Source organism: Colias philodice, chromosome 12 (genome assembly GCF_061535455.1).
Source record: "Colias philodice isolate Cphi_HAF_F1 chromosome 12, ilColPhil1 Martin Lab GWU primary, whole genome shotgun sequence".
Classification (NCBI taxonomy): Eukaryota; Metazoa; Arthropoda; class Insecta; order Lepidoptera; family Pieridae; genus Colias; species Colias philodice.
Genome location: NC_143097.1, coordinates 9,714,255 through 9,740,352, shown reverse-complemented (window position 1 = coordinate 9,740,352; position 26,098 = coordinate 9,714,255). Strand labels below are relative to the sequence as shown.

Here is a 26,098-nt window from a genome sequence, read left to right as displayed (position 1 = left end):
TCTGTGCTGTGGGTAACATGGGAAATAGGATGTATGCGAAGTTTCCGGTGCTAATTCGTGTACGACGAAGAAAGGTAGTAAGTGATGTTCGTCTCACTTTCTGCTTATGTTTTGTTTGGTAGATGTTTAATAATATTTCTTGGTTCATATTATAATTAAAGTTAATTGTATTTAATGTGTGAATAGAGCAGACAAATTCATATTTTGTAACAATTGCCATCGATTGAATCGAATCAATCAATGATCCCATTAGTATTTTTCAATCAATTTAAATCACTTAAGTTTACCTATTAATAACAGCAACGATATGTATATTCATCAATTAAATTTTATTTGAATACCGAATTCCTATGTACAAGGTTAAACATTTACGTATTTTCCTTATTCCAACAAATGTTGATAACGCCGCATGTTTCATACGAATCCAGACATATTATAAAGTGTCTGATTTCATATTATTTCACAACATACATACAACAATGGTCATCGTTTATTGGACTATGAATGAGACTCGGTTGTGTGAGGTGTCGCAATATAGATTTTAATCATACCACGTAGCCTGGTATCGTGGATTAAGAAATTAGCTATAAAATATTAATTTGGCGTCTTTCAAGGTCTTGAGTAGTCTACGCCTAAATATAGACCACTGGACTACGCTATAATGTAACAAATATATCATTTTTTTGTGTGTTATCCATACTAATATTATAAATGCGAAAGTAACTCTGTCTGTCTGTCTGTTACTCAATCACGCCTTAACTACTGAACCAATTTGCATGGAATTTGGTATAGAGATATTTTGATACCCGAGAAAGGTCATAGGATAGGTTTTATCCCGGAAATCCCACGGGAACGGGAACTATGCGGGTTTTTCTTTGACGGCGCGGGCGATGCCGTGGGTGGAAAGCTAGTTTTTATATAATATGTTCGAAATTGCTAAAAGGAATTTTTAAAACGCTGAAACATAAAAGCTACATTGTTCTAGATTTCATGTTATTCAAAAGAACAATTATTATTGTCAGTTGAAATTTTGGAATGAATTTCTAATTTCCATTAAGGTCATGTACAGAAAATATAAAAAAACACATAAGTATATTAATATTTCATAATATAATAAAGACAAAATGCTTGTAAAGTGCAACGACTTGCAGTGTCGTAGTACGTAGGCAGTGTAGCTTCGTAGCGCATACTACAATCTTCAGTAGAACATTGGTACATGTGCATTTTATTTCATTATTAATAATTTATGATATAAATGAAATTTTCAATTAATTTACGGACATTATACAGAATCTATTAGTTATATTCTGAAACATTTTTAACTGATCTTAATTATTGCTTTCTTGCTTCTTTATTTCTATCTTCCTTCAATCAAGTAATCTGAAACAAAAACACACATTATATTATCGGAAAATAACCATTTAGCGTCGCGCTAATAAATTTAGATTAGATTAGATAGATTTTTTAACTCTTCAAAATTTTGTATTTTATACTAGCGGTCCGCCCCGGCTTCGCCTGTGGTACATGTTTACGTTTTCTCTACATAAGAACCATCCTCGTACTTCAAGGAATATAATAAAAAAAGAATTATCGAAATCGGTTCAGCCGTTCTCGAGTTATGCGCTTACCAACACATTTTGCGATTCATTTTTATATTATAGATTATTATCTAAACAATGTGCATTTTGCTTCAAACTCAAAATAAATTATTGGTTATATTCATATTATGTTACATTACATGTAAGATCAACATCACATTACATCCATACTAATATTATAAATGCGAAAGTAACTCTGTCTGTCTGTCTGTTACTCAATCACGCTTAAACTACTGAACCAATTTGCATGAAATTTGGTATGGAGATATTTTGATACCCGAGAAAGGACATAGGCTACCTTTTATTGCGAAATATGTACCACGGGCGAAGCCGGGGTGGACCTCTAGTTCTTTATAACAATAAAACTAAAGGACACTTCAACTCGACATTTCGCAAGCATTTAACCTTCTGAAAAAGTCCCTTCAGAATTAGGCCGGCCACTTAAAAAATCGGTCATACAATTTGCCTACATATGGTGAATACGAGAATTAACAATAAAATTGTATGCTAATATCTAAGCCCTACGCGATGCGAATGGTATATCTTAAGGACAGGAAGTTAGGCAAGGCCATGGGGACGGCTGTGAATTTTTAAATGTGGTAACATTTAACTGTTTCGCAACTAGCATAGCAACATAGCAACACTAGCGTTGGATGTTGCCTGTTGCTACGCGGGTACAGTTGACTGATGATTTGTGTTGAATTTTGTTTTGAGATTATTTGGAAGCGTGAAGATACGTTTTATTTCGATATGGGAATTGTTAGTTTGGTTTTCATGTGATTGAAAGATTTTATTTGTATTTTAATTAGTTTTGAAAGATTATGAAATTAGCATCTTTGTAATATGAAATTGTATGTAAACTAATTATGTAACAATTATTTGCTCTAAGTCAATATAAGACATCGGGAGTCCCGATATCTTATATTCTAATCGGGACATAACTTTTATTTTTTGAAGCCTAGCAGCAAAAGTATATTTGAAGACAGAAGCGTAAAACATTGTTATTTACTACAGATAGCAGTGTTCTTCTAATTTTAATATAAACTGCGCACCATTCACACAGCTGACTGTACCTAGAAATCTTGCCTTTGTTCGTTTTGGATTCGAGGAAGGCCGATGCGTGATCAAAATTTCATGTGCTAATGTTTTCAGTGTGCCACTTACATATTGAAGGGAGTTGCGTAGCTATTGACAAACAATGTGCTTTAAGTAGGTCCTAGAAAGCTGTCCGTGGCGCAATTGTGAAATATATATGCAGTTGGGTGTACCTTTTTGGTTATGAAAGTTTAGATTTGTAGGTAAGTAATAAATTGTTTGAAATCTGTACATGTGTTTTCTTAATGGCCTTTATTGCGTAATTGACACTTTATTTACAATAAAAGTTGTTAATTTTTTTTATTAGGTCTTCATTAAATATGATGCTATAATAATTAAGAAGCTCTATAGCTTTTGAAAACATATTATAGCTATCCTGAATTGTCATATAAATCGGCCCAATCATTCTTGTGTTGGTGTAACTAATCCGACTTAAAAATAAAGATATCCTCATGCTTACCATTTTAAGCAACAAAAACTAATAATAATAACTGATGTTTTTAATATCAAATCACCATAACCATCTAATCATTAAATAGATATACCATAGACACAAGGAACTTTCAAAAGAGACAAAAAAATTGGTTGTCTGTAAAGTCGGTTTACTAACGATAGTTGAACGTGACAACGGCCGATTGTGCTTCTTTGTCGTTCGTTCCGCGCTCTCGCTTGCACTTCAAGCCTTACATGGAACGCCTCAGAGCGAGGTAACGCCGCATGAGTCATGTTTTTTCGTTCGTGCAGCCGGCTCTATCGAATTATAAGACGTTGTCACGTCAGAAATGATTCACAAGAACACCAAGAGGACACCTGTAAAAGAATTACATAAAAAACTATAGAAATATAAACTGGTTTTTTATTAAATATTAATTACAATGTACACTTTTTTGTCCACCTTACGCTTACGGTATAAGCTACATTCCAAACTAGTGCAATGTTACAAAAAATGCCGGTTTAGATGGGTTTAATTGAATATTTTGAAGCTTTAATGAACGAAGATTAATTTTAATTTACATAATATTAGGTATTATTACAACAAGTAACAACCCATGGAGGGTTGTCGCGAAAAAACCACAGGTCAGTTCTTTGGCATGTTATTATAATATACTAGCGGTCCGCCCCGGCTCCGCCCGTGGTACCTACATGTTTAAACTATCCTATCTCTCAAGTTGGATCGAACTGCACATGGTGTGCGAATTTTATTATAATCGGTTAAGTGGTTTAGGAGTCCATTGAGGACAAACATTGTGACACGAGATTTATGTATATTAAGATTATGATGTTACATATGTATTTTGTAAAATTGTAAAACTGACATGATTTAAAAGAGCAACTATGGAGTTTCTTGCCGGTTCTTCTCCGTAGATACTGCTTTCCGAATCGGTGGTAAATTTTAAAATATGTAATGACGTTTCAAAAGTGCTTCTATAAGAAGTCTAATTGAATGAATAAATGTTTGAGTTTGAGTTTGAGTTTGAACACGTGCAATTCGCATACAAAATATATCTACCAGGAAACAATTAACCCACGAATATATATTGATTTATTGATATTATATATTTGTATAAACGACACATTACAGTAGTTTAACGTCGTCATAACTCTATGGGGCCTTGACTATTATACACATTAGTAACTAATTTATTGGTAAACCTTTGTCAACGGATTCTTGTGAATATATTAAAGCGTGGGATTTTGTATACGTCATAATATTTTGAATATACCTTTTGTATACTAATTATCGGTTTTTAAGTGAAAAAGGTCTGTTGCTGTCTTAATCATTAGATATACAATTGGCCAAACGGTGTAATAAATCTAGTGTAGAAATTTCAAATTAGCTTTTTGAAACAATAAGTTTAATATATGAATAAAAAGCGCTCTCATTCCCCTTTATATAAATAAAGGGGAATGAGAGCGCTTTTTATTATATAGTTTATAAAAACTAGCGGTCCGCCCCGGCTTCGCCCGTGGAACATATTTCGCAATAAAAGGTAGCCTATGTTCTTCTCAGGGTCTAAAGATTATCTGTGCCAAATTTCATCAAAATCGGTCCAGTAATTTATGCGTGAAAACAATACATACATACATACATACATAATTACAAACCTTTCCTCTTTATAATATTAGTATAGATGAACTAGCTTTCCGTGCGGCTTCGACCGCATTGTTTAAAACCTACTAAATTATATACTGAAACCTTCCTCCAGAAACACTATCTATTTAAAAAAACGTATCAAAATCCGTTGCGTAGTTTTGCGTAGTAAGCATACATACATGACAACCTATAATATGTTATGATGGAAAATACCCTTTTTTAAGAGAGGAAATCTTGCATAGATACGCAAGGCCCCCGGGGAAGCCGTGAGTTATGTCGGATTCTTACCGACTAAAACCCCACTGTGTTTCGTCGAGCCGCTTTAATGATGGGGCCGCGGGTATTGGTTGGAATTATTCCGCGACCATGATGGAAAATAACCTAGCTTATAGCTATAAGCATCAACTATATACTAATTCTTAAGAAAACAAAACATATAACACTAATAAACATTGAATATAAACATATAACAGATTAAACAATAAATTATATTCTTTAATCGCTTTCTAAAATACGTTTCAACGTATGTCGTATTTGGCACATAAACACGGAAAACTATAAGAAACACTAATAAAAATTAAAGACGCGTCAAATTTAAAAAGATTAGGATTATCTTAACAAAGAATGATCATGGGTCAGCATAAATTAATTTACACTCACTTGGGGTAGTTTCGACCTGGCTAAAGATAAAAGATTCGTTGGTTAAGCAATTTAACGAGCAGTGAGTTTATGGATGGGTGACCGATTAGTATGTATAGATCGCAGTTTATTAAATAATATAGAAACAATAGATGTTCTAAAATAGGTATAATATTGATACGAAAACATTAAGTAAAATGAATACAATTTTTGGTTTCATTTTAGGAGATTATACTAAGGTATACCTACATTTCAAAGATTTTAAATACCTGTGTATAGCTGAATTGTTTAAAATAACAAATTTAATAGAGCGTTTCTATTCTATTATCTATACTAATATTATAAAGAGGAAAAGTTTGTATGTATGTATGGTTTTCACGCATAAACTACAGGACCGATTTTGATGAAATTTGGCACAGATAATCTTTAGACCCTGAGAAAGAACATAGGCTACCTTTTATTGCGAAATATGTACCACGGGCGAAGCCGGGGCGGACCGCTAGTTTATTATATTTTGCTGCTTTGAAAATGTAGCACGTATTATTTATCAGGCGACAATTCCTTATGGTTTTCCTGTTAGATTAGGTACTCATGGGGATTATAGAGTTGAGTATATAAAACTACTAGCTTTCCGCCCGCGGCTTCGCCCGCGTTTTCAAAGAAAAACCCGTTCCCGTAGGATTTCCGGGATAAAACCTATCCTATGTCCTTTCTCGGGTATCAAAATATCTCCATACCAAATTTCATGCAAATTGGTTTAGTAGTTAAGGCGTGATTGAGTAACAGACAGACAGACAGAGTTACTTTCGCATAATTATAATATTAGTATGGATTTAATGGCTCCTTGTACTATATACTTGTGCAAATTTTTATCTATATGTAGCTATCTACTAATATAATAAAGCCGAAGAATAAGTTTGTTTGTTTGAACGCGGTAATCTCGGGAACTTCGGTTCTGATTTACAATAATTTCATACTATAACCACCTATAACTATAATGAGGCCATTGCTGATGGAAGACTATGTTTAGGATTAAAAAGCGGTCGTTTGGTCCACTTTTTAATCACTTCGGCGTTTGTCACATTTCTATAAAATTAAATAGAATAAACTTTTCGCCAAAATTAAAATACGCACAACATTTTAGCTCGCCAAGAAAATCCAATCGACACTAGCCCAATACAATACTTGCAATATAACCCGGCAATTAAGAATGTTACGTTTACCGCTAGGAAAAATGACTCTACAACTAGGCAACTTAATTTAACAGTACAAAGACGGGAATAGACGGGCCCCATAACGATGTTAGATGGCAACGATCAATTTATTGTGATTCTGAGTACGTGCGACTCGTATATTCCCGTGTATTTTAAAGCACCCGATCAAACCTTGAAGAATTTTCCTACATTAATATTTCTCTTCCACCACGCAGGCGCCATGGTTTTTGATAAAAGGGGATAAAAAAAATTCTTAGATTCGTACATATTTGTATACATACAAGACTTACAGACTTATTTATATCATAGAATATTGTATATTAAAATGTAAGAAAGTGTATGTTGTATATTATAATATTGTAAATTTACGATTATGCCTCAAGATTTGTAATTTGTTGCGCAAATATTTTATTACGTTCGTTGTTTCTTGAAGTTTAGTAGGAACAGAAAAATATCGTGATTTTATTATATAACTTGATATTAATTGCTATCTCATATTAATATTAGAATGACTGTAACATACGCAATACCTGTAATTAATTCATTATCAGGACAAAATATTTATGATCGCTGAAAAAAATCGTTCCACATCAAATAGTCAGCAAACTGCTAATTTGTCTTAATGCTAAAGTTTGTAATACAATCTTAAATGCTCAAGCAACAATCAAAAGCTAATTTTAACTTATAAATATTTTATTGATATTGGTGTTCAATAAAATATTTAAAACAAACAAACAGATTATCAAACTAAAAGTTGTAATAATTAAAAATAAATAGATAAATAAAACAGTCCCACAATTCGCGTCCACATAGTATCCATAGCAACGTGCCGCGATAATCTCGTTGGCCGCGGCGGCGCGCCGATAAATCGCGCGTCTTCCGCAATTACCAGCTCTTTTGTCACCTCGCGGGAGTCGAGCGGGTCACTGGGTCCGCGGTATTCCTGTATCGCACATCTGTGGGCTGTGGCGTTTTAATTCGATGATGTTTGAATTTCGCGCCTTTTTCGTTCGATTTTTTTAGATCGATTTTTTTTACAGTTCTCTATTCCTGTATCGCACGTCTGTGGACTGTGGCGTTTTAATTCGTATATGTTTGAATTTCGCGCCTTTTTTTTTCACTTAAAAAGCTGTAGGTTGTAGCTGAATATTTACCTTAAATAAAATAAATTTAGCTGATTGAGATTTCAGATCCGACTGAATTATAAACATAGCTTTTTATTAAGTCTACTCATATATTTTCTATAATATAGGTACACTAAACCATAGAAAAAACCTAAATCAAATTCCACACTTCATAAATGTTGAAACCTAAAAAGTATATAGTTATCGTTCTAACAATCCAACACAAAAGCTTGATTTACTTTCCCCTTCTGTAGTCGATTTAATACATGTCTGGCCCGTTCTCAACAAGGGGCCATGAAACTTTATTTTCATTCACTACATGTAGAATTTATTATTTTTCATCTACGTACATAATATAAAATGAATCAAGCAAATATAAGTGACTGTCTATTATTTTAATAAAATATTTTCACAAGTGCTTATTATTGTTTTTATGACAAAAATTGCCATATCTCTTTTAAAGGTTTTCTTTTTGAATATCAGACCTTTTTTCTCTGAACTCCGAAAAATCCGTAGCAAATGGGTCCAACCTGTGAACGAAAAGATAGTAAAATATATCTACATGACTGTATTATAAATAGATTAAATTTATTAATAAAGTTTTACGTACGTCACTAAATATACAAGAATTAATAAAAAGAATACGCGACGTGTCCAACCGTTAAGTCTATATTTAAACTTTCCTACGAATTTACAACGTGATTCACAAAAAACTATAATATGATCAAACATTTATTACTGTCGTATGTGACGACGGCAGTTTATTATTATAGTGTAATATTTATTTAATCTTGTAACTATCCCGCCATTTTGTTTGAAGAAAAAAAGCGCGCGAACACATTTACGCGCGAAGCAATGTCAATTTTCATGAAGTCAAGTATAGTGTGATTATCTATACTGATGATAATATATATATTATAAAGCTGAAGAGTTTGTATGTTTGTTTGAACGCGCTAATCTCAGGAACTACTGGTCCGATTTGAAAAATTTCCGCGTTAGATCGCCCATTTCTCGAGGAAGGCTATAATATATCATCACGCTAAGACCAACAGGAGCGGAGCAATTCGGGTGAAACCGCGGAGCACATATATAATTGTTACATTAATTTACACAATAGACAAACGTAATAACAAATATTTTCGTCTAATTTACCCATTCCAAAACCACACAAAATAAAAGCTTCTGTTTAAATTTCAACTCGCATTTACTCTACTTTTCCAATGAACCATCAATGATATAACAAGCCAATACTTTCAGATTTATCGGCAATTTTCCAACATTTTATTTAAGGTTTAATCCAGAGCTATATTAGACACTGACCAGCGCAATGCAGAATGCCTAGACGCAATCAGATCGAAGATATGTAAATGTGTCGGGGCCGCAATAAATTCTAAGCTTTAGTACCTCTAATGTTTGTTTAAAATGTAACGAATGTTCTGCTGAAAATCAGGGTTTTATGTACGTGCGGATATTTTGATATTTCCTGGGTTTTTTCGTGGCTATTTATAAAAATGATATCCAGGTGGTTTTCCGTGTTATTACAATTTTTATATACAACTAGCGGTCCGCCCCGGCTTCGCCCGTGGTACATATGAAAAATAGATGTTGGCCGATTCTCAGACTTACCCGATATGCACAGAAAATTTCATGAGAAACTCGTTTCGGAGGAGTATGCAGATTGCAGACTAACATTGTGACACGAGAATTTTATATGTATATAAGAAAGAAGATTTATTAAACTTTAGCAATGTATTGATTTAGAGTAGTAATCTCGGGAACTACTGGTCCGATTTGAAAAATTATTTCGGTGTTAGATAGCCCATTTATCGAGGAAGGCTAGGAAGGCTATATATCATCTCGCGACCAACAGGATTGGAGCCAAGCGGGTGAAACCGCGCGGCACAGCTAGTAAGAAAATATAGCGCTTCATCGACGATTAATAAGTACATCGACGATTGTATGTAGTATACTTATTTTTATCCTGAATGCCTTTTGACTCGTAATACAAATATTCGATGAATTTATAGAGTAGAGTAATGTCTACTTAACCCCGTGCGAATGTATGTTTTTACGAAAGAATAATTTATACTCTATAAAATTATAAAAATAACCTTATAAATTATAATATATGGTATTGAAAAAAGATTTAAAACTGCACTTGTAAACTAGATTAACGAAGTAAATTTAGAACCAGCATAAACGCTGAAGGAAGCTACCATAACTTTGTCTCTACAACAACCGCGTTTCGATACAACAGAGAGGTCTACATACACTTGTTTTCATAGACTTAAATAGAAATAACCAAATTAGGACAGATCACACTTTAATACTGAATTTCCTTAACAAGAAGTGTGTCACGGAAGACGTAGTGGGTGAATTTCACCCACGCTGAGTCGTTTTAATATATTTTAATACGTACAATAAAGATGCGATGTAACATAACGTTTTGGCATGTTCCCTTGTCACTGTTTTTGGGGGTCCGTGTGTTATATCGTTTCTTGATGAATTATCATTAATATAACTTTTGTGACTCTTTATCTTATGTGAAAACTGTATACTATAGAGTTATTAACTATAGAGTTACATACTTACATAATATATTTAAAATATAATTTGGAAAATCCAAAAGTGCACGCCTCATAATTTTTTTTAATAAATATTTATTAATTATTATTTTTGTTTATTTAATAACAATTAAACCACATCGAATCAGACCCTGAAAAATGAAAGGGTTCTATTCCTGAGCATACTCAAGCGTAAGAGAAAAAAAAAGACTCGATTAGTAAAGTATTTCGGTCGCTATCGTGTTAACAAGAAAAAGGATCCGCACATACAGACACACGGACGTCCAAGACAGAACTTTTTTAAACTGTTTTTTAACTAGTTTAAATAACAAAAATGACATCAAAAATATCATGAACGTTAAAAATAGTGTTTTTTCTTAATATGTGTGTGTATGTATTATCTTACAAGTGCAATGTATGATACATAAAGACATTTTAAGTTTGAAAAATCAGATGTTTTGCGCGAAGTGACAGTAGTACCCACCTCAACGCTTCGCTTATGAGGCGTGCAAAAATTGAGATTAATTCGAACAGACTTGAGTAATAATTATTATTTCTTTACACATTTTACATATGAGGATGACACAATGAAGGAAGGTAATCAGAATGAAAACAAATCTATTGTTTATTACACGCTTTATATTAGCTTCACCTGTATGTTTGTATGTTTGTAACCGACTTCTTTGGGCGCGATTTTGACCCACTTTAAACGGCCAGATTTCGTTCAAACTTTGTAGATTTATTGAGGACCGATGACAATACACTAATTTGATAAAATTTTCTATTTTTTTTAGTTCGGATTTCTATAAAAAGCGTGTTTATTAGTTTTTTTAAACTACCTATTATTTTTATATACTGAACCCTCATCTTGTACAATAGATCACTGCTTGCCTAACATTTTCACTACTAGACCAATAATAAATATAAAGTCGACGCTTGTAAAGTAAATTATATCGGAGCGTCTGACATTTTATATGTTTCATATTTTTTATGTAATTCGCAAAGATTATATTAACTTTTATGTCGATAATATTTTGTAGTGACCTACTTTTAATATTATGTGGTATATAGGACAGTTTTGAATTTTGATAGTTATAAATCACTCGTAATGGATTTAAATTTTCGATACGCTTATGTGATGTATTATTAATAGTGTTTTATTTTTAACTAGCCGTGCCGCGCGATTTCACACGAATTTTTGTGTGAGTAAAAATTTAATTTTAATACTTATAAAATGATTTTGAATCATTAATGTTTATTTATTATTAAAATAGTTTAAAAACTAATATAAGTAGTTTTCTGATATAATGTAAAATAGTTTGGAAAATCCAAAAGTGCACGCCTCATAATTTTTTTTTAATAATTATTTTTTATTAATTATTATTTTTGTTTATTTAATAACAATTAAACCACATCGAATCAGACCCTGAAAAATGAAAGGGTTCTATTCCTGAGCATACTCAAGCGTAAGAGAAAAAAAAAGACTCGATTAGTAAAGTATTTCGGTCGCTATCGTGTTAACAAGAAAATCCTCCGCACATACAGACACACGGACGTCCAAGACAGAACTTTTTAAAACTGTTTTTTAACTAGTTTAAATAACAAAAATGACATCAAAAATATCATGAATGTTAAAAATAGTGTTTTTTCTTAATATGTGTGTGTATGTATTATCTTACAAGTGCAATGTATGATACATAAAGACATTTTAAGTTTGAAAAATCAGATGTTTTGCGCGAAGTGACAGTAGTACCCACCTCAACGCTTCGCTTATGAGGCGTGCAATATACAAGATCCTTCTCTATAAAATATAGCGATGATCATTACTTTATATTTATTATAATATATTTAAATAGTTTAGAGACGATTAGCCCTACTAATATTATAAATGCGAAAGTTTGTGAGGATGTGTGTGTGTTTGTTACTCTTTCACGCAAATACTACTGAACCGATTACAATAAAATTTAGCACACATATAGAGGGTAACTTGGATTAACACATAGGATAGGTTTTATCCCGGAAATCCCGCGGGAACGGGAACTATGCGAGTTTTTCTTTGAAAACGCGGGCGAAGCCGCGGGCGGAAATCTAGTTCTACATAATTGCGTTATCGCTTTATCAATTACTAAAACTAGTAATTTATTATTTATAAAATAATGTATAATATTTACACTTAGCAACACATTTGCATTTATATCACAATATTATATCATATTTTACCCTGACCTATCCGATGTCATATAAAAACTAACCAGTAGCAACATCTTCCTTGTTATTTTAGTGATGGCAACATTTTATCAATTGTCCCAATTTAATAAAAATCGTTATCTATATTTTGTATTGGTATTGATGTCATGCTTAAAATGTATTATATCAAAACAAATTTTAATCTATATTTTTATCGAAAATAAGTCCAACATGAATTGAGTAGTCTACATAAAAGACATACGTATATCATCAACATAGTAGGTATAAAACAAAGTCGCTTTTTCTGTCCATATGTCCCTTTGTATGCTTAAATCTTTAAAACAACGCAACGGATTTTGATGCGATTTTTTTAAATAGATAGAGTGATTGAAGAGGAAGGATTTAGTATATAATTTATTAGGTTTTAACAAAGCGGGCGAAGCCGCGGGCGGTAAGCTAGTACATATATAAAACTATATTCAATAATTTATACTAGCATAAAAATTCGCCATATTGGTAATAATTTTTTTATATTCTTTTTATTCCAAATCGATTCCTTTTGTTATATTTGTATTGAATTGATTGACCAGGTCCCCTACATGTAATGTTATAAGTTATAACCATGAAACTTAGGGATCAACTCGGATAGTTTTACAATTACGAATTATTACACAATATGAATAAAATTTCAAAAAGCTAAAAGTCATTTGACCAAAGAAAATTGAATAATTATATTTCGTTGCGTGAGAACGGAATTCAAGACTGAGTCATAATTATTGAAAAACAACTACGCAAATATTTAGGGAAATTCATGCTATTAGATATGACTCATATTTTTCCATCTACACTTATATAGTAAAGAGGAAGGATATTATGTACTTATGTATGAAACTAATAAACTCGAAAACTGCTCTATCGTTCAAAATACTTTTACCACAACAAAACTACGTCTTTATTATTTACCAATTAACATAAGATTATTTTCTATCTTGGGTCGACCAGCTAATTTCCTAATTTTCAAATTCAAGCACTTAACCTCTAAAATATACATATAGTTAATCAAACATCTTATTATAACAAAATATAGAACTATAGAACTAGCGGCACTCAATCATCCACCAGTACATAGTTGAACAAAATTATTTGCGAACGCACGACGCGTTTTCTCTCATAAATTATCACAACTCGAGGATCGACTTACGTAGGGTACATTACGCCACCCCATCCCCTAGGACTATTAACGTGACATTTTAATGAAAAAAATTCCGCACAGCTCAGAAATTATTATGTGTACAAAGATTTTTTCATGTTGGCCGTGTGGTGGACAGTTGTGTACAATCTCGGAGTCTTGTTTGGATTAACTTAGCATATATTTTGTTATTGAAGTTGCTAATAAATTTTATTTTATTTTTATTTATTTTATACTAGCTTTCCGCCCGCGGCTTCACCCGCACAGTCAAAGAAAAACCCGCATAGGTAGTTCCCGTTCCCGTTGGATTTCCGTGATAAAACCTATCCTATGTCCCGGGGTAAAAAGTAGCCTATGTCCTTTCTCGGGTATCAAAATATCTCTATACCAAATTTCGTGCAAATTGGTTCAGTAGTTAAGGCGTGATTGAGTAACAGACAGACAGACAGAGATACTTTCGCATTTATAATATTAGTATGGATTACTTATTCTTTACAATGTATCGCTGTAACTCTTTAAACATCATTATGGATTTCAAATCCTATAGATTTATCTTATATCTTTTTAAGAATATATACACGCTGTAAATTCAGTTGAAAGAGCTAACGATCCGTGTAACGAACAATATTTACATAATTTAATATATTCCGATGAGATGTAAACTAGCCTTATAATCCATGATGATAAACAAAGCAATATCCACTGATCCGACATAATTAGTTCTGTTCAAAATCCACTTGAATAGTTTCAGCAAATTTTCTCAAGTTCAACCTATATCTTAAACTAGCTTACCGACCGCGGCTTCGCCCGCTTTGTCTAAAACCTAATGAATTATATACTAAAACCTTCCTCTTGAATCACTCTATCTATTAAAAAACCGCATCAAAATCCGTTGCGTAGTTTTAAAGATTTAAGCATACAAAGGGACATAGGGACAGAGAAAGCGACTTTGTTTTATACTATGTAGTGAAGAAAGAGAATTCAGATCGCTAAAAGCAATCGATAGTGCACTTTTAAATTCATCTCACAAGAACGCAATATCCGCCCCTAATCCACGCCTCGAAGACATTCCGATAGCGGCCATTAAATCAGCTTATGTCATTGTGACGTTTGGGCTGTCAAACGTTTTGCTTTATCTGTATTTTATGTAAATTATGTAATGGCAGGAGTGTGCTAATGCATTTCATTGCGGTGAATAACTGCAATTCAAACGAAATTCCAATGTGGGAGAATCTTTAGCTCTAATTATACAAGTAGATTAGCAACAACAAAAAACAAAAAAAGCAAAATAATATTTTACCATCAGGAGAGTTATTGACCAATAAAAGCTATTGCAGATTTAATTATCCTGTTATTCGTGAACTCGTCCAAAACATTAAAATTAATTTTGAAGTGAAACTTCTTTACTCTCAACGCGAATAAAATTTCAAGGTCGCGTCATGGCAACATCATCACGTCATGGAGTAATACCATTTTGGTATCTTTGAATCTTGCCAAAGAAGTATCACTTCTGACACGTGTGCTCGGCGGCACACACGCAAGGTTTTAGTGTATAATTTATTAGGTATTAAACAAAGCGGGTGAAGCCGCGGGCGGAAAACTAGTAATAGAATAAATACAAAGTATTTCCGCGATTCTAGGAGACGCACCAAAGAGGAATGCATGTCGCCTAAGTCGGCCCTCCGCGACGCGTCGCGAATAACATTACAGCAGATTATTGCGTATCTCGGCTGAAATGGCGGCATTATAGACCAGATACCAAATGCCCATTTCTTTGGAGATCGGTCAACGAATATACTATTGTGATTTTATGAGTGTGTACGACAAGTTTTACTGCACTGTAGGGTTTATCTTGATATATTTGGTTATTATTTGTGATTTAATATTTACTGTTAAAAGGAAAATTTTAATGTTTGATGGTATCCTGTAATCAATTAATTAAATGTAATTACTAATTAGTAATGACAGCAAAGCCAAGCAGCTTATACATATATAGCATATAGGTTAGGTTAATTAGTTAGGCTGTTCACTGACAGATTAAGATTAAAATGCGATACATCATATATAATCTATTTTTTTGTTACAAAAATAAATTAGTATTAAGTAAAGCTTAGAAAATGTGAGATACTCTACCAATAAGGTTCAGTTTTTTTTCCTTGAAAGAAGAAATAAAACGAATGTAATCATAAGATAAAGTGATTCAATTAATATTTCGCTTCTGAAGTCGATAAAATGCAACCGTCTTTGAAAAATGAAATATATTCGATATCTCTCGAATATATTTCATTTTTTTTTCAAACTCAGTTGAGAGCACTTACTATAGGTATTCGAAAATCACATTCGAGTTCTACCAATGTTCGTAAATTCAAAACTTACTATGAAGATAAGTTTTAAGTATAGTATAGACTGGTTGTAAGTCGGTGAGTCCTTTGAAAGGCTTTTTCTGCAAAAAGTAGCCGGTGCGTCGCCTAATGGTGAGTAAATACAGCCGCATATGAATATTTACAGAAATAGGACCCTTGCAAATTCCTTGTTCCGGATTATTAAGCCGTGGAAGAAAGAAACAAAAAACGACGAAGAAGATATAAAGAAACAACTGACGACCAAGTAACTAGGATAGGTGAAGAAAGAGAGCATTTGTTTTCTTTTAATTGTAGAATTAATATTAAGAATATGATATAAGAATATGAATATGATATACATAATGAAGTAATAGTTAGAGCAGAATTTCTTTAGATATCATGTCATATTCTGATAGCATTATATCGTTAGCATACTAGTATTATAGAGATATTATAGAGATAGGAATTAAAAGAAAAACAAATACAATAATCTATAGTGTAGCAGGGTCCAATAGGCTGAAGAGCACTCATTGTACTCATCGCAAATATTACTCATAACTTGATTTAATTAGAGTCGAACTTAATTCGTAAATTAATAGTAATAGACGACATATTCATAGCCCAGACAACAAAGGGACAGTACAGTCTAGTTGTTTCAAAGCCATTCGCGTATTTTGAGATCAGGTGAGTTCGTTGACCTTGTAACTTGATGCTTTTGTTTTTTTTTCAGTTGATGCTAAAGGGAATTTCGTTGGCCATCTAAAAAGGTCTAATTAACATCTTATATATAAAATTCTCGTGTCACAATGTTAGTCTGCATACTCCTCCGAAACGGGTGGACCGATTCTCATGAAATTTTCTGTGCATATCGGGTAAGTCTGAGAATCGGCCAACATCTATTTTTCATATGTACCACGGGCGAAGCCGGGGCGGACCGCTAGTAATTTATAAAGTGATGAAATTCAAGCAAACACCATTATTCTCGCATTACGGGATCAAGTTAGCAATTTTATTATGTACTTTCATTATTTGATAGTATTTTGTTTTCATAAATTCTTCTGTTTAATTAAAATAGAGCAAATATAATTTGGAAAATCCAAAAGTGCACGCCTCATAATTTTTTTTTAATAAATATTTATTAATTATTATTTTTGTTTATTTATTAACAATTAAACCACATCGAATCAGACCCTGAAAAATGAAAGGGTTCTATTCCTGAGCATACTCAAGCGTAAGAGAAAAAAAAAGACTCGATTAGTAAAGTATTTCGGTCGCTATCGTGTTAACAAGAAAAAGGATCCGCACATACAGACACACGGACGTCCAAGACAGAACTTTTTTAAACTGTTTTTTAACTAGTTTAAATAACAAAAATGACATCAAAAATATCATGAACGTTAAAAATAGTGTTTTTTCTTAATATGTGTGTGTATGTATTATCTTACAAGTGCAATGTATGATACATAAAGACATTTTAAGTTTGAAAAATCAGATGTTTTGCGCGAAGTGACAGTAGTACCCACCTCAACGCTTCGCTTATGAGGCGTGCAATACATAATATAGGCATATAATTATGTATAAAAAATATCAAAAATCTTTGAAAAAAAAATCATGTAATGCAGTTTAGAAAAAAATAATTTGGAAAATCCAAAAGTGCACGCCTCATAATTTTTTTTTTAATAAATATTTATTAATTATTATTTTTGTTTATTTAATAACAATTAAACCACATCGAATCAGACCCTGAAAAATGAAAGGGTTCTATTCCTGAGCATACTCAAGCGTAAGAGAAAAAAAAAGACTCGATTAGTAAAGTATTTCGGTCGCTATCGTGTTAACAAGAAAAAGGATCCGCACATACAGACACACGGACGTCCAAGACAGAACTTTTTTAAACTGTTTTTTAACTAGTTTAAATAACAAAAATGACATCAAAAATATCATGAACGTTAAAAATAGTGTTTTTTCTTAATATGTGTGTGTATGTATTATCTTACAAGTGCAATGTATGATACATAAAGACATTTTAAGTTTGAAAAATCAGATGTTTTGCGCGAAGTGACAGTAGTACCCACCTCAACGCTTCGCTTATGAGGCGTGCAATAATAGTACAAACTGTAAAGTATTTTTATACAGTTTATTATAAAACTAGCTTCAAGTAAGTACATCAAATAGATAGTATTTCACATAAGGTCATGGCATTCGAGAAGTGCACATCAATTTGCTTTAGAATTGTTTGCAAAAACCCGCACTTGCTATATCAATTAAAATGAAATCGTTTATGGGTGTAGTTGTGATTAAAATTCCGTAGCAATTAGACACGATGATAAGGTACTGGTATTGAGGTATTTGTGGAAATGCGACTTAAGAGTTTTATTTAGTAATTCATATTATTGTACATATTTAATTTATTTATAATTTTCAGAATATTTTTTAGTGTATTAATCTCGAGTCACTGTGTTTTATCGAAACAAATTTACCGATTTTTATTAATTCTCATCAAGATCTTATTGCTAAAAGGAAATCTCTTACAGGCAACCTTTATGGCAAGAAATAAAAGACATTTTTTGTACTACCGTATAAACTTCTGCACAAAATTGGATTATTATAAAAATGAATTCAAAATTGACAATGACCTATTACTCCCAACATCACACAGAACAAAACAAATTCAAAATAATTAAAATTTAAAAATAAATGCATACCAAAATCACACTTAGGATGAGGTCACACCGGGAGCGCTCGGTTCCCACAGTGGCACGTACGCCTAATTCAATTTATTGGCTCTCGTATATCACGTGTCCATTTAGATGTAGGCTGCTTGTGCACGCGCGTTTTGCGGATTTATTACTATCAAATGCATGATATAGTGATGAAAATTCCTTTAAATATGACATTTAAGGTTGTTTATGAGAAGTTTTGCAATTTACTTATTACTACTTAGTACAGTACCTTGCAGTTTACAAGTTTAGGTGAACATGAAAATAAAGACAGTTTTCGTTCGAATTTTAATATCACCAATTTACGTACACCTTTTATCAAATATTCAATAAAGCCTAGCTCCAATTAATCGTCATAAAACAGTTACAAAACATTCCACACTAACAGTGTGTAACTTGCCTACATCTTAATTACACTTTAAATACTCCGACATTTTGCTCAGTGTAGCTACACCCTAACACCATAATTGAATCTGTATACGAAAGCCCTAAGGGAGTATGTGTTCATAAACTATTTATTTTAGATTCAGATTGAAAACCATCTTAACTTATTTCGTTATACACATGTTAATTGTACTTGTTTTATGTTCGCTCGTCTGTCTGCGGCTCAAGAATTGATGGACCTGTGTAAGTAATTAGGTTGATTCACAACGAGAGATTTCATTAGAAACGATGGTGTTAATTACGATTCGAAAATCGTATGTGGTTAAAAAAAGACTGTAATCTTCAATCTTCTTTGGTTTTGTGACTCGCAAAGTAAAGGTTGTAAAAATGTTCCCATTTAGCAGTTGTAAATGTTATTTATATAAGACTTTGTATGTTTCTTTATAAAAAATTAACATTCGATAAAATGCACATAAAATATTAAAGATACATTACACCCTTTACTTTTGCCTTCTCTTCTACTATTTTGTTAAATTTGGGGGGAAATTTTATTTCAAATTTTTCATATAGGGTACAGTAATTCATATAAGGTACAGTAATTCATATAATATAATGAAATAAATATTATATCCACTATTTTTTTTAAATATCAATATTTTACATGATTCATATTTAAAAAAATGTCAGCAACTCCTCCTAATTTTTTAGGCGACGGGAAGGAAACGTCATCTGTTCGCAAACGACGTCGCTCATAAACAACAATTAGCTGCGGATGTGTTGCCGACCTTAAATTATAGATACGTACTTTTTTATATTGTACTTGCGGTACAGTTTATATCAGTTGAATGGATTTTTTAACTCCATTTTTAAGGAATATAACATAACATACTGGTTCTTTAGATGAGTGAGGGAAAAAATCAACTCGAAAACTTGTTTATTAATAACTAGGTACTGTATTTTTATGTTAGAAGAAAAATTCCCCTATGTTAATGTAAAACAACATAATATGTAAGCATACGTTCAAACCCTCACGTAATAAATCAAGGTTAGCTTATTAAAAATATTCAGACCAAAAATTCAAAGGTGATGAAAAACAAAAATAAATTTCTCATTTTACCAAGAATCACGTCTGTAGGGCGAATAAAGAATCTTTGACACAGTGAAGGGCGACATTGTGAAAGTCAATGACAACATTTGCGTACACAACGAAGCTGGGAGAGATTTTCGGCTCAGAGCTATTGCGTAGTTAGCGGGAAATTGGACAAAGATTATGCAGGAACAGATACTCCACTGTGGACATTGATTTATGAACGTTCGTAAAAGGTTTATGTTAATGCTCATACAATTCAAGGAACTTTTAAACAATATTAAAACTATAGTTGTGTATGTTATTTATTTCAACTTAACAATTTCCTTTAGCTTGTTTCGTTCCTTCCTACTACTATATAAATTAGGAGCCATATGAGGTCAAATTAAAACCGGATTTTATCTTCTTATATATAAAAATGAATCGCAAAATGTGTTGGTAAGCGCATAACTCGAGAACGGCTGAACCGATTTCGATAATTCTTTTTTTATTATATGCCTTGAAGTACGAGGATGGTTTTTATGTAGAGAAAACGTAAATATGTACCACGGGCGAAGCCGGGGCGGAACGCTAGTTTTTTAATAAAATTGAAGAAGATTTTATCAATAATCGAAGTTAAAAGTTCCTATCATTGTACGCTACAAATACCTAATTCCTTTCTACTACTACAACCGTTATCTTAATGTATGCATCGATGCACGTCACCTTCAGACCAAAGCCTTTCTATCTCCACATAATTAATCCAATCATAACTAGATCGCATAACTATGTAAATAAAAAATGCCACTTGACCAATAAAATTCGACAAAAGTATGAGGAAATCTCAATATGACGCAAGATAAATCAGTTTTATGATTTGGGTAATTAGTCTGTTACTTAGATGTCTAGATTAGATTTATTCTTGTTTTTAAATGTCGTTCATTTATTCTGGTAAGTAAATTAGTACGAAGTATGTCGCGATTATTACGTACGTCAGTATTTCGCAGAACCTTGGTTTAAAGTCACTTGGAGAGCAACTATCGGTGTTTTACTATCATAAATGCATGTTTGTATCCTGTTACACTCCCACTTAAATGAATAATCGATTTATCGCCGGATCTTTTAAGCTGACAAATTAATAGCAAGAATGATTTAACAGTCCTTGTAGCTAAAGACTTGTATTAGCTACAATAGGGAATTTAAATACGGAAGTACTCCCACCTAAATTTAACAGAGTTTATTTTACGCAGTTGTTTAACGTCCACAAATAATAACAGAGATATTTTGAAGGGTTTTTTTTGTTAGTCTTAGTGAATGAATTTGTAGGGCCCTTTAAGGCACGTCTGCGTGCCCTTGATTGATCTGTGACGAAGGGCGGCGTGAACTTTAGGCGGGCAGACAACTACGTCTTAAGGACCGAAGGGCGCTTTAATTCATTCTATGTTCATATCGTCTGAAAAATTGTATTTAAAGGAAAACGCCTCCAGGGATTGCCTGAAGCAAGCCTATTTGTATTTTGTAGTTATGTTTAGACTAAGTTGTTGAATGGATTTTATTTTTTAATCTGTGGAAAGTCTTTTCAGTTCATAAATAGAAGATAGATAGATTTCCCTTATATAGGGCTGGTATGAAGTCACCATGTTGATGATGATGCAACAATGTTTATGAGTAAATTATTCATATTTTTGGTTACATAATACATTGCTTTGGTTTATATTTTTTTCCTTATTCGTGCAAAAGTTCAAGAGTTTGCTTTTTACGTATGATATATATGGTAGCTTGATTTAGATTCTTATGTTTTAATATTTATAATTAACTGTAAATCGAGTAGTTGTGGCGAAGATGTGAATACATATTTTTCTTTTTGTTTGGTTACGGATTTTGATAAAATTTGGTGCACTGGTTTATTGCCTCATATAAAACATAATTTATAGAACTAGTAATAAAAGCGATAAGTTAATCTAGTACATACATTTCGTAATTCTTATCTTCAAAAACTTAAATTGAGAATGCCAAAGTATTCCTGTTTTATGTGCTTTTTATTAAAAATATACGGACGTTCGAATCAAGTTTTTGTGAAAGCATTTTAATAAAATACATGACTAAATAAATAGAGTCTGGACAGCCAAAGCTGAACCCAGTGTTTTTTGTAGCGGCCACACTGTCTGGAATTTCATCATGGCGTTTCCGCGTAGTTAGTTGTCAGTTTTGTTGAAAACGGTTCAAATTATTTGCAAATTTATTGGTTTTAGTGTTGAAATATGGGTAAAACTATAAAGAGAGCTGTGCGGCAGCTTTTATTTACAATGATTAGTAAATACAAAGAGTTACAATGATTAGTAAATATAAAAAAAAATATATAAGTCAAATGTTTTATTAACAGGGCTACCACATCCTTTAATTACTTTTAAACCCTGCTGTGTTGTGTACCTTATATACCCGTATACTATGATCACCTCTAAGAATATCAAAATTATGAAAAAAAAATCTAAGCCGATGTTACCAGGTCCATATTTTTTAAAGCCGCCCTTTACTGGGTTCAGCTTTGTCTGGCCAGACTCTAAATGTTTCAAACATGTACATGTATTGTATATCTACACAAGAACGCCTAACATTTAGCTGTTCCTCCGTGTTCAGATATATTTAACTATTTTCTCTCAACACCCACATGTATTTAGGTCAGATGACTTCTTTTGTTTTCTCTCCCGCAGTCCAATTTAAAATTATCTACATAGTTTCATGCGATGAAACCGTGTCATAACATTGTTTTGTTTTCTGGCTATTTATGCGAGCGAATAAATGCTTTTCGTTAATACTATGTGAGATTTCGTGTTAACTATGTGGGTTGCATTAAAGAACTTTTAACAATGTGTTTAGCATACGCAGTATTAAAAGGTGCTTCCTGGAAACATTGAAATGTATGTAGGAAGACATTAACGGAAGATTTTTAAAATTATCATTACCTGTGCGTAGGATTTATGAAATGGAAACATGTTTTTCAAAATACCGACAATATTCTTGAAGATAAGCCGTAAATTTCAACTCATTATGATTTGTAATCAAAATGTGTTGTGATACAAGAAAATTAAGGGATGATAAATGACACTCTTGTTTTCGAACATAATATTTGATGATACAGCACTTTATGTACATAAATTTAAGTACATATTAAGCTGAATGTAGAGATATTTTTATTTTAAAAAGACTAGGTTATGTATGTATGTAGGTATATATAGTTATAGCTAATATTTTAAAGTGATTTGGACAACGAGTAAGTGCTTATTTCGTATAATGAAGAAATATTAATGTATAGGTAGAGATTTCGTATCAAATAAACCTCTTCTAAAATATAAATTTATGTGTTTTTGAACTACTGGATATGACGAGATATAAGAGATAGCCCTTTTAATAACCAATTACATAAACAGTAATAAAACAGACTTAATGATAATCAAACAACGCACGAATTTATGAATAAGTAATATATTTTTTTCATGTAAAAGTAAACAAACCGAATTGTTTCTGTCTATTAATTCTATAACCTAATTATAATTTTTAAGGCTTATCTTCATATTAGCATAATTCATACGAAAATGTTCATAAAACATAAGCTAATGTGCACTCAGAGTCACGCCTGCGATAATTGTATAATTTATGGTAATGATCATTTCTTGTCTAAACCTTATCTTCTTAATTTGACGGTAAGCGCGGACGAAGTTATATCTAGCTTTATGGTAATGTTGATAGAATCACATTCTGTGATATATCTTCAGTTATTTAGAGGTGTTATTACCGTTTAAGGGACTACTTAAGCAGTTTTCTTTCTCAGTCTATTTAATAGAGCTTCATTGAAGAGAGAAAGAGATGTATAAATTGTGACTTGTGAGGGAATAAACAATTAGTTGATTTGAAATGTTGGTTTTGATAATGTCTATTTTCGGCTTAATTATACATATTACGTGAATATGCAAGATGCTATAAATGATAATTTTATGATATTTACACATATTGCATTATGATTTCGTTTTATTATTGCAGTGCTATTTTTAGTTTTTATTATAATTTAGTTTATTATGCTTGCGGTTCTTCTTTTCGTTAAATGCACCCAGATATTTTGAACTAGCATTACGAAGATTTGATCTTAACCTTATGCCACTAATGACTAAATATTGTTTCATCAAGTATCCCATTTCCGTATTTTCCTCATTAATATTAGACTCATTTTATTTATTAAAAAAGACCATAGAAGAATATTCCTTCCTATAAAAAAGCTTGCAAAGCTCTTGTAAACAGAATCGATACGGCTAAAATTTACTCTGCTGATAGATTATGGCCTTTAATAAGGCAATTTACAGGCAATTTTAAAAATTCTGTAAATCTCATTTGCATACTTAGTTAAAAAACCTTAAGAATGTCGGTTGTCGGTTAATGGCATAAAGCTTTTTTAATATTGTTTATATAAAAAAAGAATGTTTAAAAATTTGCACCAGATTATTGCACTGATCCATATTGTAACCCAATCCCATAGAGGTCATCGCCCGCTGACGTCACGCCCGTTTCTGCGCTCGCGCAGGAAGATTTCTATCTAAATAAGCAATTAAAGGGATTGTATCATTCATAAATATTATTATGTAACGACTCAGCGAATTAATAAGCGTGACGGTTGATTTTATTATTTTCACGTTTATTTTTTATTTACTTGTGTACGCGAGTGTGAAGATTCTAACGATTTACCTAATAGTTGAAACGAGATATGGTGGTTTTTATGTAGATTCGAAGTTTTTTCACACCATTAATTATTACATTGTCATAATAAGGCCTTGAACAAATGCAATTCTTTCTCTTTTTTATTTCGTAGTGAAGGCGTCTTTGAATGCAGGAACTTGTATCTTATGGGTCATATTCACCCAAGATGAGATTTCATCAAATTGACCTTAACCTATTTATTCTGACATATGTAAAGGAATTTTGAATCTTATATATAAAAATGAATCGCAAAATGTGTTGGTAAGCGCATAACTCGAGAACGGCTGAACCGATTTCGATAATTCTTTTTTTATTATATTCCTGGAAGTACGAGGATGGTTTTTATGTAGAAAAAACGTAAACATGTACCACGGGCGAAGCCGGGGCGGACCGCTAGTAGTAAAATAAAAATTGTAAAATGTACCGTATAGTTTAATTTTTTCAACCTTTACTCAATTGAATTTGACAAGATACGATCGAGTTCGGATCAAAGCTTTATATAAACAAGAACTAGCTTTCCGCCCGCGGCTTCGCCCGCTTTGTCTTGTTTTGTCTTTAAACCTTCCTCTTGCATACATAGGGACAGAGAAAGCGACTTTGTTTTATACTATGTAGTGATAGAACAAAACTACTGTCTGCTTCTTGTTGTTTAAATCTGATAATGTGCTTTGTTAAAATATGTATAATGAGTAGTAGTTTGATATAAGATATACATATTTACAATATACGTAATACGTAATAATACAGTTCGAAAAATATTTCCTCACGGTGCATGTCATGTGCATGTCAAATGTTTGTTTCAAATTGTTACAATGTATGAAGATACTGATGTTATCCTTGCTCAAGCCTTTGCGCAAGGTTTGTTGTGTTTTGTAACCCTATCCTCGAAACTTTCACCTCCGATGTCGAAGTATTTTTTTTAAATTGACAACAACTCATCGTAAGTAAATCAACCTGTGACGAGCTGCGGTCTGGGCCATCTGTCGTACGACATATGGCATGGTTTTTACGACCCCACGATTTGTTTGTATCCCTCGCTCTTTCCTGTGTATGCAGATATCTATTCCCCTCCCGCTCCCTCCCAGGTTTCCTTCAAGGCGAGAGGTAATTGAAACTGAACGCATGCGGGCAAGTG

At 32.4% G+C, this 26,098-nt stretch overlaps 2 protein-coding genes across 2 annotated transcripts in view; both read left to right on the top strand.

Moving 5' to 3' along the window:
* The window catches only part of LOC149484242 (uncharacterized), a 203,033-nt gene that overhangs the window by 124,899 nt on the left and 52,036 nt on the right, over window positions 1-26,098 (top strand). The gene's annotated exons all lie outside the window — the stretch shown is intronic.
* Window positions 18,137-26,098, top strand: part of Abp1 (Actin binding protein 1) — a 175,582-nt gene continuing 167,620 nt past the window's right edge. The window contains exon 1 of the mRNA XM_089701811.1: window positions 18,137-18,155. The gene's annotated coding sequence lies outside the window, so the exon portion shown is untranslated. The remainder of the gene's footprint in view (window positions 18,156-26,098) is intronic.